The sequence below is a fragment of the Notamacropus eugenii genome, chromosome 1 (genome assembly GCF_028372415.1).
Source record: "Notamacropus eugenii isolate mMacEug1 chromosome 1, mMacEug1.pri_v2, whole genome shotgun sequence".
NCBI classification, from domain to species: Eukaryota; Metazoa; Chordata; class Mammalia; order Diprotodontia; family Macropodidae; genus Notamacropus; species Notamacropus eugenii.
This window is the reverse complement of record NC_092872.1, coordinates 187,642,628-187,656,085: the sequence shown is the minus strand read 5'-3', so window position 1 is coordinate 187,656,085 and position 13,458 is coordinate 187,642,628. Positions and strand designations below refer to the sequence as shown.

The 13,458-nt window shown below is 36.3% G+C and overlaps 1 protein-coding gene across 20 annotated transcripts in view; it reads right to left on the bottom strand.

Annotated features, from left to right (window-relative positions):
• Window positions 1-13,458, bottom strand: part of ADD3 (adducin 3) — a 168,236-nt gene that overhangs the window by 67,110 nt on the left and 87,668 nt on the right. The window contains exon 5 of one of the 20 annotated variants that reach the window (XM_072621937.1): window positions 8,638-8,700. The exons of the other annotated variants lie outside the window; for them this stretch is intronic. The gene's annotated coding sequence lies outside the window, so the exon portion shown is untranslated. The remainder of the gene's footprint in view (window positions 1-8,637; window positions 8,701-13,458) is intronic. 20 annotated transcript variants of the gene reach the window in all.

The following is a 13,458-nucleotide window of genomic DNA, read 5'->3' as shown; positions in this document are numbered from 1 at the left end:
ACTATTGAGATTTACAAATTAAAAGACAATTTGACAATTTTGAAGCAGGATATGCCATGTACTGCAAGGGACAAAATAATCTAGGCTCTCATAAAACTTCCTTGAAAATCAAAACAAGGTAAAATGCCACAAGAATTGAAAATTGCCTAACAGTGAACACCGAAAGTTGCTAAAAGCTGACATTCTGCAGGGATATTCACTGAAAATGATCACATTATGCAAGAAAAGGAGTTACAGCAGCACAGCAGAAAACACAATGAGCTGGAAGTCAGAAAACTTGGGATCTGGTCAAGTTAAAAGTTCCCTAAACTTCATTTTCCTTGTCCATATGATGGACATTATGACATTTGCACTTCCCACATCAGAGAGTTGCTGTGAAGATCAAATGATAGATATCTGCAGAAACACTTTGTAATTTTAGAGTGCTATATAAATGAGTGTTATTATGAGTTATTATGAGGTATGAAGTCTACAAAGGAAAAACACCTAACAGCACTGAGGAAAGGATTTAGCATAGAACACTTAATTTCTTTAATAGAATTCAATTCAACAAATTATTAAAAGCTCATGAAGTACAAGGTCCTATGTTCATATTGGGGAAGTAAATTTAAATTAGGACATAAAGACAATATGTGTTGCTAAAAGTTAAAATCCAAAATGTTGTTATTTTGGGGATATGATATTGTCATACTAGGGGAGCTCTTTAAGGAATCTGTGATCCATACTTTTCTAAAACAAAGGATGTTTTTACGAAGTCAAAAGTTATCCACAATTTATCTCCTTTTAAGTTTGTATTTTGTTCAGCAAGTTTTATTAAAATGAAATATATTTGTTGCTCAGGGTCACACAGCTAGTAAGAGTCTGAGGCCACACTTGAACTCTGGGCCTGGCATTATCCACTGCACAACCTAACCATTCTTGTTTCTTTACTCTCCTCATTTAAATGGGCCTGTGGCTATACAATAATTGAATAAATGCTCCCTAGCAATGTCAAGAAAAACAAATTAACCTTGAAAAGTTCTGCCTGGCACATGGATAAATTAGCAATATTTTCCCCCTTTTTCCATAACCTGTATTTCTGTTGAGGGTTACTGTCTATTCTTTTTTTAAAAAAATTTGTAATATATGTTTTATTTTTCTCCTAATTACACATTAAAACATTTTTTAAACTTTTTTTAAGTTTAGAGTTCCAAATTCTATCCTTCCCTCTCTACCCTTCCCCCCGTGAGATTATAAGCAATCGGATATAGGTTACACATGTGCAATCATGTAGAACATAACATATTAGTCATTTTGTTCAAGAAGAATTGAATAAAAGAAAAGGAATAAAAGAAAATGAAAAATAGCATATCTCAGTCTGTATTCAAACAATACCTGTTCTTTTTTAGGAGGTGGATAGTATGTTTCATCATTAGTCCCTTGGGATAGTCTTGGGTCATTCATTGTATTGCTGAGAATAGCTAAGTTACTCACAGTTCTTTATGGAATAATATTGCTCTACTGTGTACAACACATTCTCCTGGTTCTGCTCACTTCACTTTACAATCAGTTCATGGTAAGTCTTTCCAAGTTTTTCTGAAATCTGTCAGCTCATCATTTCTTACAGCACAATATTTCACTATTATCATATGCCACAGCTTGTTTAGCTATTTTCCAGTTAATGGATATCCCTCTGCTTTCCAGTTCTTAGCCACCACAAAAAGAGCTGCTACAAATATTTTTGTACAAATAGATTCTTTCCCTTTTGGGGCGATTATCTTTGGGACACAAACCTAGTAGAAGTATTGCTGGATCAAAGGGTATGCACAGTTTTATAGCCCTTTGGGCATAGTTCCAAATTGCTCTCCAGAATTAATAACATTTTAGGATGAATTTAGCTTATATCTCTACTTAAATTACTACATTTCTCTACTTTTAGGGGTTTTAATAGATGCATATTCATGGCTAAAAACTTAGCCAATCACATGAATGTTCTTCAATAAATAGGATTATATATTCCAAAATTTTGGATGAATTCTTATGATATTTATTGTAACATGAATGCTCCCCTTTCAAGTTTTTCTTTTTCTTTTAATTTATTTAAGTTTTCAACATTCATTTCCACACAATTTTGAGTTTCAAATTTTCTCCCCATCTCTCCCCTCCCCCCCAACGCCATGCATTCTGATTGCCCCTTCCACCAATGTGTCCTCCCTTCTAACACCCCTCCCTTCCCTTATCCCCATCTTCTCTCTTGCTCTGTAGGGCAAGATAAATTTCTATACCCCATTACCTGTATTTCTTATTTTCCAGTTGTACTCAAGAACAACTCTCAACATTAGTTCCTAAAACTTTGAGTTCCAACTTCTCTTTCTTTCTCCCTCCCCACTCATCCCCACTAAGAAGGCAAGCAATTCAATATAGGCTATATATGTGTAATTTTGCAAATGACTTCCATATTCGTCATGTTGTATAAGACTAACTATATTTCCCTTCATTCTATCCTGCCCCCCATTTATTCTGTTCTCTCTTTTGACCTTGTCCCTCCCCAAGAGCGTTTACTTCTAATTGCTCCCTCCTCCCATTTGCCCTCCCTTCCATTATCCCTCCCACCCTGCTTATCCCCTTCTCTCCTATTTTCCTATAGGGTAAGTGAGATTTTCATACCCAATTGAGTGTACGTTATTTCTTCCTTGAGTCAAATGTGATGAGAGTAAGCTTCATTATTCCCCTCCACTGGAAAAGCTTTTTCTTGCCTATTCTATGAGAGATAATTTGTCCCACTCCATTTCTCCCTTTCACCTCCCAATATATTCCTCTCTCATCCCTTAATTGTATTTTTTTAGATATGATCCCTTCCTATTCAACTCACCCTCTACTCTCTGTCTCTACATATGTGTGTGTGTGTGTGTGTGTGTGTGTGTGTGTGTGTGTGTGTGAGATCCCTCCAACTACCCAGATACTGAGAAAAGTTTTAGGAGTTACAAATATTGTCTTTCCATGTAGGAATGTAAACAGTTCAACTTTAGTAAGTCCCTTGTGATTTCTCTTTCGTGTTTACCTTTTCATGCTTCTCTTGATTCTTGTGTTTCAAAGTCAAATTTTCTTTTCAGCTCTGGTCTTTTCATCAACTATGCTTGAAAGTCCTCTATGTCATTGAATGACCATTTTTTCCCCTTAAGTATTATACTCAGCTTTGCTGGGTGGGTAATTCTTGGTTTTAATCCTAGTTCCTTTGACCTCTGTCCTTTCAAGTTTTTCTAGTCATTCATTTGAGAGAATATACTGTAACTCAGATATTTATTTACACCTACTCACACAATCCTAGAGTTCATTTGATTTGCTATATCTTTGACACAGATTTAAACTTGGCTTTTGACCTTTTGAGGCTCAAAATTAAATTCAGAAGAAATAGCTACAGCACCTATTTAGCTGATCTCCAAGTCCAAATAAAATATTTTGCTAATAAACAAAATAGAAGCTACATAGAGCTCATTAGTATAAATGAATGATTGTCCAGTAGACATCTTAAACTAAATATATCCAAAACAAAACTTGTTATCTTTCCTCCTTAATCCCTCCCTCTCCCCCTTTCACCATTACTATAGAGGGCAAAACCATCCTCCAAGTCCCTTAGGCTGGAAACCAATAACTTCTCACTATCTCTTACCCCCCCTTACTAAGCTGTTGCCATGGCTTGTCTATTTCAATTCTGCAAGGTCTCTTGTATATGTCCCATACTCTCCTGACACTGCCACTACTCTAGTGCAGGCCCCCATCATCTCACACCTGGATCACTGTGGTTGCCTGCTGGTGGGTCTGCCTTCCCACTCTAATTCATCCTTCATTCAGCCACCAAAATGATATTCCTAAAACATAGGTCTGACCATGTCACTCCCCTACTGGCTTCCTATAACCTTTAGGAGCAAACACCGAATGCTCCATTTGGCATTCAAAGTCCTTCATAAACTAATCCCCTCCTTCCTTTCTAATCTTCTTATTCCTTAGTCCTCAATAAGTACTTTTCAATTCAGTGACACTGACCTCTCAGATGTTCCATGAACAAAACACTTCATCACTCATGTCTGGGTATTTTTTTCTGGGTGTTTCCTATGCCTGGAATGAGAGCATTCCTCAACTTCCCCCACTTTACTTGAAGCCTCAACTATAATCTCATTTTTTTTTTGCAGTAAGTCTTTCCCAACCCCTCTTAATTTTAGTGCCTCCCTTCTATTAGTTATTTTCTATTCATCCTGCACATAGTTTATCTTGTATAAATTTGTTTGCATATGATGCTGTACCCCTATTCCCTTCGATTATAAGCCTTTGAGGGTAGGGGCTGTCTTTTCCCTTTTTTTATATTTCCAGCATTTAGAACAGTGTCTGGCATATAATAGGTACTTAATAAGTGTTTATTGAATGACAGATTACTGTTAAATATTCCCATTCTACTTTTGAGTTTTACTGTGAAGAAGTACTTTGAAATAGTAAAGTGCTACAACAGTGATTATTAAGAATTTTAATGAAGACATTGCTGGCATTACAATCAATGTTTTTCCCTTATATCTTAGAAATAAAAAGGCCAGGTGATTGAAAGAAATAATTCTTATACTAGTACAGCATCCTGAATTCAGGTCTCATATCAGAATACAAGAATAAGATTCTAATTCCATTATCAACTTTCCAAATTATACTTTCTGAAAAGAAAGTATAAAGAACATCAATAGTTTGCTACAGAATTTACATAAAAAATTTATTTACAGTAAAAAATGAGGAATGTTTTGAACCAAACCATCCCTGAGAACACAGTGAGTGGGAATGTCGACTCTGACATTGGGTAAACTGGGGCAAAGAATCAGGAGCAAATCCTGAAAACTGGGTTAATCATCGTTTGACCAGCTTGGCCAGTTACTCAAGGTAGGTAAGGCAATCAAAACTATGACCTGCTGAATTGGTTAAACAGGACATGAAGCAACCACAAAAATGTAAGGTTATGGAAAGTGCAAAAATCTTTTTTCAAACTGTGATATGACAGATAGACTCAGAGACATGAATGATGGTTAATGGATTAATGTCAACACAGCAGCCTCTAGTGAGTGTTTCAGGGTTCTCTCTTTGGCCCAGTACTATTCAATATGTTTATCAGTAACTGGGATGAAATAGATGGTATGCTTATCAAATTTGCATATGACACAAAATTCTAAGTGACAGCTAACAAGTTGAATGACAGACTAAGATACAAAAAGATCTTGAAAGCCTAGAATAATGGGTCAATTCCAATAAGATATAACTTAATAGAGATACATGTGAAATCTTAAGCTTAATTTCAAAAGTCAATTGCACAAATATAGCATGGAGGAAATGAAGATTAAACAGTTTAGTGAAAAAGATCTGGGGGGCATAGGAACTTGTGAATTCCAAATGGGTCAACAGTGCTGAAAAAACTACAGAGATTTTAGGCTACATCTGTAGAAGGGCAATGTCCAGAGTGAAGTCCTGCTGTACTTGGTTCTAATCAGAACACATCTGGAGCACTGTGTTCAATTAAGGACACCATACTTTAAGAAGGACAGTTAAAAACAGGAGTGCATTCAGAGTAGGGTGACTAAGTGAGAGGACTAGGGAATATGCCAAATGATAATCAGTTGAAGGAACTAGGTATGTTTAGCCTGGAGAAAAGTTTTTTAGTTTTTTTTTTTGAGGAGGGAGGGACATGAAATGACCTTCAAATATTTTAAAGGATTGTCATTTACAAGAAAGATTAGACTTTTTTGCAGGGGGGTCTCAGGACAAAATGAAGAACAGAGGGTAGAAAATGCAGAAATGGAGATTTCAGCTTGATACAAGGAAAAAAAATTCCTAACAAAACTATCCATAAGTAGAATGCATAAGTCTTCAAGTGGAAGACACATGATTACTTACTGGGCATGTTACAGAAGAGATTTCTATTGGGGTATGAATTTAGATTTGATGGATTCTGATGTCCCTTAAAACTGATATTTTGTGATGGATAGTATAAAAATAATGCTGCCATATGAAAAAATGAAGCTACTAGATCAACCTACAAACATTTGATCATCTACTCTGTGTAAAGGTGTACGAGACTCACTTTTGTTCTAACACATAAAAAGCTAACAATACTGGATAGTATATGCCATGGGTCAAATTAAATAAATACAGAGTATTTATGAGTAGAGCTAATTGGGGAAGAGAGCACAGAAATGGCATCTGAGTTGTACCTTGAAGAATCCAATATCAATAAAATAAGTATGAACTAATTTAGGGGCAAAGGAGATGAATCCTGTCTATTCATCATTACACATACTCTCATCTAGTTCTCCAGTCAACACATTTGAAAGATGGGTAATCAGAGATGCTAAAAATGAAAGCAAAAGCTATGTATGTAAAATTACTACACATTAATGAAATGATAAATGCTTACAAGTTAGAGATGAATTGTCTTTCAAAGTTATGAAGCAAACACGCATACAAAAACACTTAAAAGAGATCAATAAAAATTCCTTTGTGTTTCTCTAGCCTCAGAGAATCAGTATTAGAAGCATGGCAGAGCAGGGTGAAATTGGGCCCTAAAAGTCAATGATCCTGAGTCCCACCTGACACCTGTCAGCTAAGTGAGCTCTTACCTCCTTCAGCCTCAGTTTCTTTACCCCTAAAATAGGAATGAGAATAACAATAATACCTAATACACTCCCCCATGGTGCTGTGGAAAAGCTGAAAAGAAAGTGGAATTTTTTAAAAAGGAAAAATAATAAAAATAATTCTTGACATATATAGGTGTCTCACATTAAATTTAGATAGAGTCCGTCACTGCACCAGAGTATTGCAGTTAAGGCACTTTGCTCTCACAAGAAATTTTCACAGGAGCTACTCTTCAAACTTCTGAAGTTTTCACTTTTAAATACACACAATTTATGCCTGGAATATGGACCTGAAAATGGCTTAGTTTTATTTTTGTCCCTCTATAGGTAGAAAACGATTATAGTAAGCATCTAAAAGTTCATCCATCATTAGCTTAAGCACTTTTCCCCCCTCTTCCCTTTAAAAAAATGGTTAAGGATTTTATGTTCAGCAGTTATTGGTGGTTAAACTGATTCTGAAGCCTACTCAAAACTTTCCTTTAGGATACTACTTAAATTAAATATTGGCTTAGTTATGACACTTGTTCTAATACTTTAATAACCTATTGTTCACTGTAATTGCCTCAGCAAGATAATACAGTGGGGAAAAAAAAAGCATTTCCTGGGAGGGAGTGAATTCCCTATGTGTCCCCACTGTGTGTCTTAGGTCCTGGCCAAGAGCTGTTCACCATAGGAGGAATAGCAGTCCTCTTCTAGGACTGCATAACAGAAGAGGAGGGATGGGGTACTTTTCTTCTCTCTTTTGTTTAAAGAGCTTTTTCAGTTTCAACTCAAACTATTGTCTATTTGGAAGACTTTGATTTTACTAAACTATTTTCTGAAAACAGCTTCAAATGCTTTAGAGAAAGTTTGTTCAACATCCGGCAGACAGCAGCATCCTGTATATCTTAAGCAAGGTATGGGAATTTCCTCAGCTGTTGTAGTAATACCACAAAGACTAGAAGGATAACAAAGGCACTATCGGTTTGGGTCATCAAAGCCTAGAACAACCATTGGCAAACTACCACTTAGTGAGAGTAATAGTTTTAAAAATCATTCAAACATACTAGGCACAGCTGTTCCAACAAGGTTTAATCCCATAAATGAATTTTAGCAGATGATACTCAAGTAAGTGGACCCAAGCTTCACTTAATTTATTTCTTTTTAAAAAGTAGAGCTGAAAGAAAATAATGATAAAATAAGATATGCAAATACAAAAGGCAAGAATGGATCTCCAGAGTAATTTATGTTGCCTAAAACGACACCAGGATCATTATCTATGCCAATTCATAATAAAAAAAGTGCACTTTAGTCACTGAATTTCTTTACCCAAAGCTTAGAGAGAATACCACTGTCCAAAGGAGACCTGGAACATCACCACATTGAAAGAAACAAAAGAATGTTATTTTAGTAGTTGGCATAAGGAATTTGTGGCACAGAATCAACATATAATACCAGCTATTATGCTATTTCCTAATATTTGAGGGTTTTGAAAAGCACAATCTCTTTGAAATGAGTCAGCCTTCAATTGATAACACTTCCCAATTAAACTGTACTTCATGGTTTATAAAATTGTTTTTCTCACAATTCTGTGAGGAAGGTAGTACAAATATCATTAACCTTGTTTTATAGATGCCCAAGTTGGAGCTTACAGAAATTGACTAACTTGTTCTAGTAAGAGGAAGAGAAAACTCCAGAAACTAGGCCACCTGGTGATCTGAGCAGTGTTTTTTTTCATCATACTATCTGACCTGTAAGAGGTTGGAGCAAGGAGGTACAATGGTACAGCAGAAAGCACTGGAAAAGGAGTTGAGAAACCTGGACTGCAGTTTCAGTTCTCTTTATTGTTTGACACAAGGGAAGACACTTCAGTTTTATAGGCCTCAGTTTCATCATCAACAAAATAAGGGCTTAGATCACCTTAAAGGTCATTTCCTACTAGCATTTTATAATCTAGGATCTTATGGATTAATTTGTAGCATGAGTCTCCCTAAATGGCATTAAAATAAAAAAGTCCTACCTTTGGTTAGTTGTCCTCTTGCTGCGTTTAAACGAATGGAACCCAAGCTCTAATGTTGTCTTGCTTTTAAATCAGCCGTCATGTAAAGGTAAGATTAGGATGAAGTTATTAAATGCAGAATGCCAAACATCCTTTTTGAAGAGTAGCGTAAATTCTTGCTTCTGTAACTCTGTAACTTAGCAGGCAGGATGGTGGGTTAAAGTTCAGCACTCAGGTTGCTTCCTCAGCACCAAATCAGAAAGCTCTAGTTAAGTCCATTGATGTCAGTTTTGGTATTCAATGAAGCAAGGAAATGGATTAGAGGGCTAGAATACGAAAACAATATTAAACAGAGAAGCTAAAGCCAAGTACCAAAGCCCTTGGCTCAACTGTGTATGGCTGGCTTCACTGAAAATTACAAGGATCTATTTAAACACATACTCACACTCACCCTTACAAACAAATATGGTCACTCATACTGAACCCCTCTCCTGTATTCAAGCGAGGGGTTGTCTTGTGGACAAGGACTCAACCTGTGATTTCATTGATATAGGAAACTCACAAGAGGGAACTCTCTTTACCAATGCTGGAAGGTTCTCTGAAACTTAGGGCATAGGAAAGTTTGTCCCTCAGGGCCCCATGGCAGTATATGTGAGAAGCAGGACATGAACCTAGATCTCCTTGGCTCCAAAGCCAGTTTTCTAATCAGTGCCACAGCTCTCTTCGTGAGTTTCATAAACTTAGATATAGGCCTTGATAGACTTTATTATGTATGAAAACAGAAAATATGAGATAATCATTTTAGATGTGGTAGAACAGTGATCACATTATTTTTTCAAAATAACTTTGGACATATGTTAAAAAACAGAAATATATAAAAATAGATGCAATTACGATTAAAATAAAGAACATTTACTATGGATTTTTAGACAAAATTTAAATTAAGTTTAAGAAGATAAAATTGGGCCTGATGCAGTGTTGAAAAACACATGAACTACTCCCTTCTGAGGTGGGTAAAGCATTTTTTTTCAGCTCATTAGGATACCATCTGGGTCAATGAAGAAGTAATTTACTAAGCAGTTTCTACATGCCAGAAAAAATTGAAGACATCTTTCCAAACTGAGAAATTATTGTCTTCCCAGACAAACCTCCCTCATGAGTTGTCGCTCAGTAATATGTAGTACAGGGATACTGTGGGCTCTCAAGATTCCTTTCGCTCTGAGAGAGGCAATCCCAGTCAGAAGATGGAGGAGGGATACTCCTTACCATGTTCCTACTAATGCCCTCATTCCTCTCTCTACTGTGAAACTAGAATTTCAAAAGAACAGGTAGGAGAGAAGGTAGCCAAAGCCCTGTTAGGGTCAAAGAATGCTTTGGCATAATTACAGAGTCAATCTTATGGTTGATAGATTGAGGATTTAACATTGGTAATTTGATGACATACAAATACTCTTATATACTAATACTAGTTTCTAAAACAATTACAAAAGACAAAGAATCCACGAGGCCATTTTTAGGAAACCTCAAGCACTTTTGTAAAATAGAAATGGCATGAAAGAATTTTTTTTGTGCGTGTTGAAAGATAGAGTAGCAGTAGTTCTTAAACTGGAGACCACAGACCCCAAAGTGAATAGATTTCAAAGGGAGTCTATGACTTTGGGTGGGAAAAAATACTTTCTTTTCACTAACTTCTAACTGAAACTTGCATTTTCTTCAATTATGAATGTAAGCAAGACATATTATTCTGGGAAGTAGTTCACAGGCTTCACTAGAGCGTCTGGGGCAGGGGGAGGGTCTATAATACACGAAAAAGAACCCCTGCCTTAGAGACTTGTTCATTCATTCAACAAATGTTTTTTGACTACCTACTGTATGTCAATCACCTGGTCCAAACTTGTCACTTTATAGATGAGAAAATATAGTCTGAAAAAGAAGAGTGGCCCAAGGTCACATGCCTTGTCAATGGCAAAAGCAAAACCAGAGAGCCCTTTGTCTAACGCCTACACAGTGTTTCCTCTGCCACACCATGCTTCTCATTCATTTTCCTGCACATGCTTCTATGGGAAGAAGCAGGTAGTCAAACACAGTAACTACCAATCTGCAGATAATGGAACTGAAATGGAAATATATTAACATCTGATTCAAAGTTAATTAATTGGAGCCCACAAGAGAAGCTATCCTCTATCACTTAATGTCTACTGCTTTAGCCATCAGAATCACCTTACTTTTTGAACCATAATATTACTCTTGTAAGTGGGGGGGTAGGTAGCACAAGATCTCTATTACAAATGGTGAGTGCACCATCATTTCATTTCAAATGAAAATGTGAAAGGGATAACTGTCTGTGCAGATCACAACAGGAGTCTGTCTAACCATTAAGTCAATTATTAAGTCAATATTATTATTAAGTCAATATGTAATTATTAAGTCAATATATAATAAAGCAATTAATGTGAAATTCAAGGTAAGTTACAAAATAAAATACCAATATATAAAGAAAAAAGTCAGCTCCTATTTAAAAAAAAGCTTAACATGAACTGTATTGAACCACAATAATTCAGCTGTAATTCAACTTACTACTCACGTCACTAACTCTAGAGAGCACAGAAGCATAGAAAAGACAAAGCAATGAACAGAATTTTGGGCTTCCCCACCCCCCCAATTCTTCTATCAAATACACAGCAGTAACAGGGACAAAGCATCATTATAGCAGGAATAAAAGGCTCTTTAGATGCTGCCTTTTTTTATTCAATGAACCCACTCTTACACACAAAGTTCATGCCACGATGTCTCGGGACACAGTATTGCCAGGGCATGCTAAAAATGGGCCCAATAAATTAAGTACATAAAGCAAAATACAAGTATTTTTGCATTAAGTACTGTATACATCTACAAAATATTGGACATGCTTATGGAAATACCACTGTTTGTTTTGTTTCAAGAGTTAATGTTATCTCAAGCTATTGATTTAAAAAAGACAACAAACCTATATTCAGTTACTGTCCAAACTGAGAAATGATTGAGTATTAAATTTCTACATAACTTTTTGCCACTTGGAAAACAAAAATCTACAGGACTAGATGAGCAGCAAAGCACGGTGGCTCCTCCTAACCAGAATAACCTGGCAATCTATCAGCAGCTGGCACAGAACCATCCATCTATATGCTCCATGTTTCTTTATCTACTGACAGTCATTGCAACAGAAAACTCTTACTTAGGAAAAAAAAGAAACGAGACTGCTGAACATTTCTTAAGCTGGCTAGCGTGTGGCAATTCTGATGCAATGCTGCCCTAAAAATGAACTTTGTTATAAACAGCAAGATATCCCCAGTAAATGTGGTTAGAGCAAGGGTGGAGTACACTCTGGGGGAAATAACACACCCCTGGCTAGCTTTAGCTAAACCAAGTTTTGCACGTTAATAACACAAAGTTTTCCAGGTTTTCCTGGACTTAGTGGTCACATTTGTTTATGAATTTTCAAAGAAATGGGGGGAAAAGTATATTCCCCTCTCAATCTCCCCACCTTAGAATGAGGGACAGATTTTCCCAGGTACCTGTTGTTGTAAACAAGAAATGAAAGGTAGATCAGGCAGATCAACCAAAAGAACACTAGATGGAAGACAACTGGCAAAAGGGAAGTCAGAACATGCCAACTTCTAAGTTTAGAAATATCAGGTTTTACATATCCCAACGCATGAAAAAACTTGTACTTAGGTTTGATACTTCACTTTGATGCATTTTTCAGAATCTAAACATATGTGAACACGGGCAAATTACCTAAAATCTTCACTAATGCTACATACAGCTAACCTGGCCACACAAAACACAGTAAGTACAAGGAGAAATGCTGCTTACCAATAAGTGAGACTTAATAGAGCATTATTGCTAGCACGTCATCTCTAATACTGCTTTGGTAGGTTTGTGATTTGAACTCATACAAGGTAAAAATAATTTTGAAGAAAATGATCAGGGCATACTCTTCCAAAGAAAACCACTTTTGTTTACACCAAATGCTCTGTCTTTTTATTTCACAACCACCACCCACTTGTCCAAACCAGTGATTCAATGTTCCATAGGAATTTTAATTGTTTCCATGACTTCTTACCTGCCAATGAGACCTTACTCCACAAAGGGTACCCACAAAAGACATCTTTTAAAAGCTCAGATATTTAAAAAAAAAAAAAAGCCATGTTTGAGGATGAAGTTTTTTTTTTACTTACATGCTACTTTTCCTAAATGAATAAGCTGAATAATATAATTGTCTATTATCATTGAATTCTCAATCATTTGCAAGATCTCACAGAATGAAAGTCAAATATCCATAAACAAGCCACAAATTTGTTGAGATTAAAAAAAAAAAATCATGACAAAACAATGAAGAAATCATATGAACCACATTCCCTCCTCCCCCTGAACCCTCTCTCCCAAAACCCCAATGCAGTAAATCAGCCTAGTTCATTAAGCTTCATCAGTGTTTTGGGCGGCACCCTGGAAGCAGCCCTAAGGATATTTGAAGGGAGATCTAACAGACTCAGTTTTCCTTGATATTGCCAAATTATGTCAGCAACATACTGTTCTTAGCATGTAATAAAATAAACCATAACTTGTTTCAAGCAGCATGGGAAGAACTATTAGTCTGGGAATCGAAAGAACTGGGTTCTAGACCTGGCTACACAATCAGCTGAGCAAATCACTTCAATTTGCTGCATTTCAGTGTAGTATCCTTAAATGAAGGGGGTGCTCTAGATTACAGGTTTGCAGATTTCCAGCTAGAGAGAACTTCAGTGATTATTTAGTCCAAACCTCACAGGTGAGGAAGTTGAGACACAGAGATAAGAAACA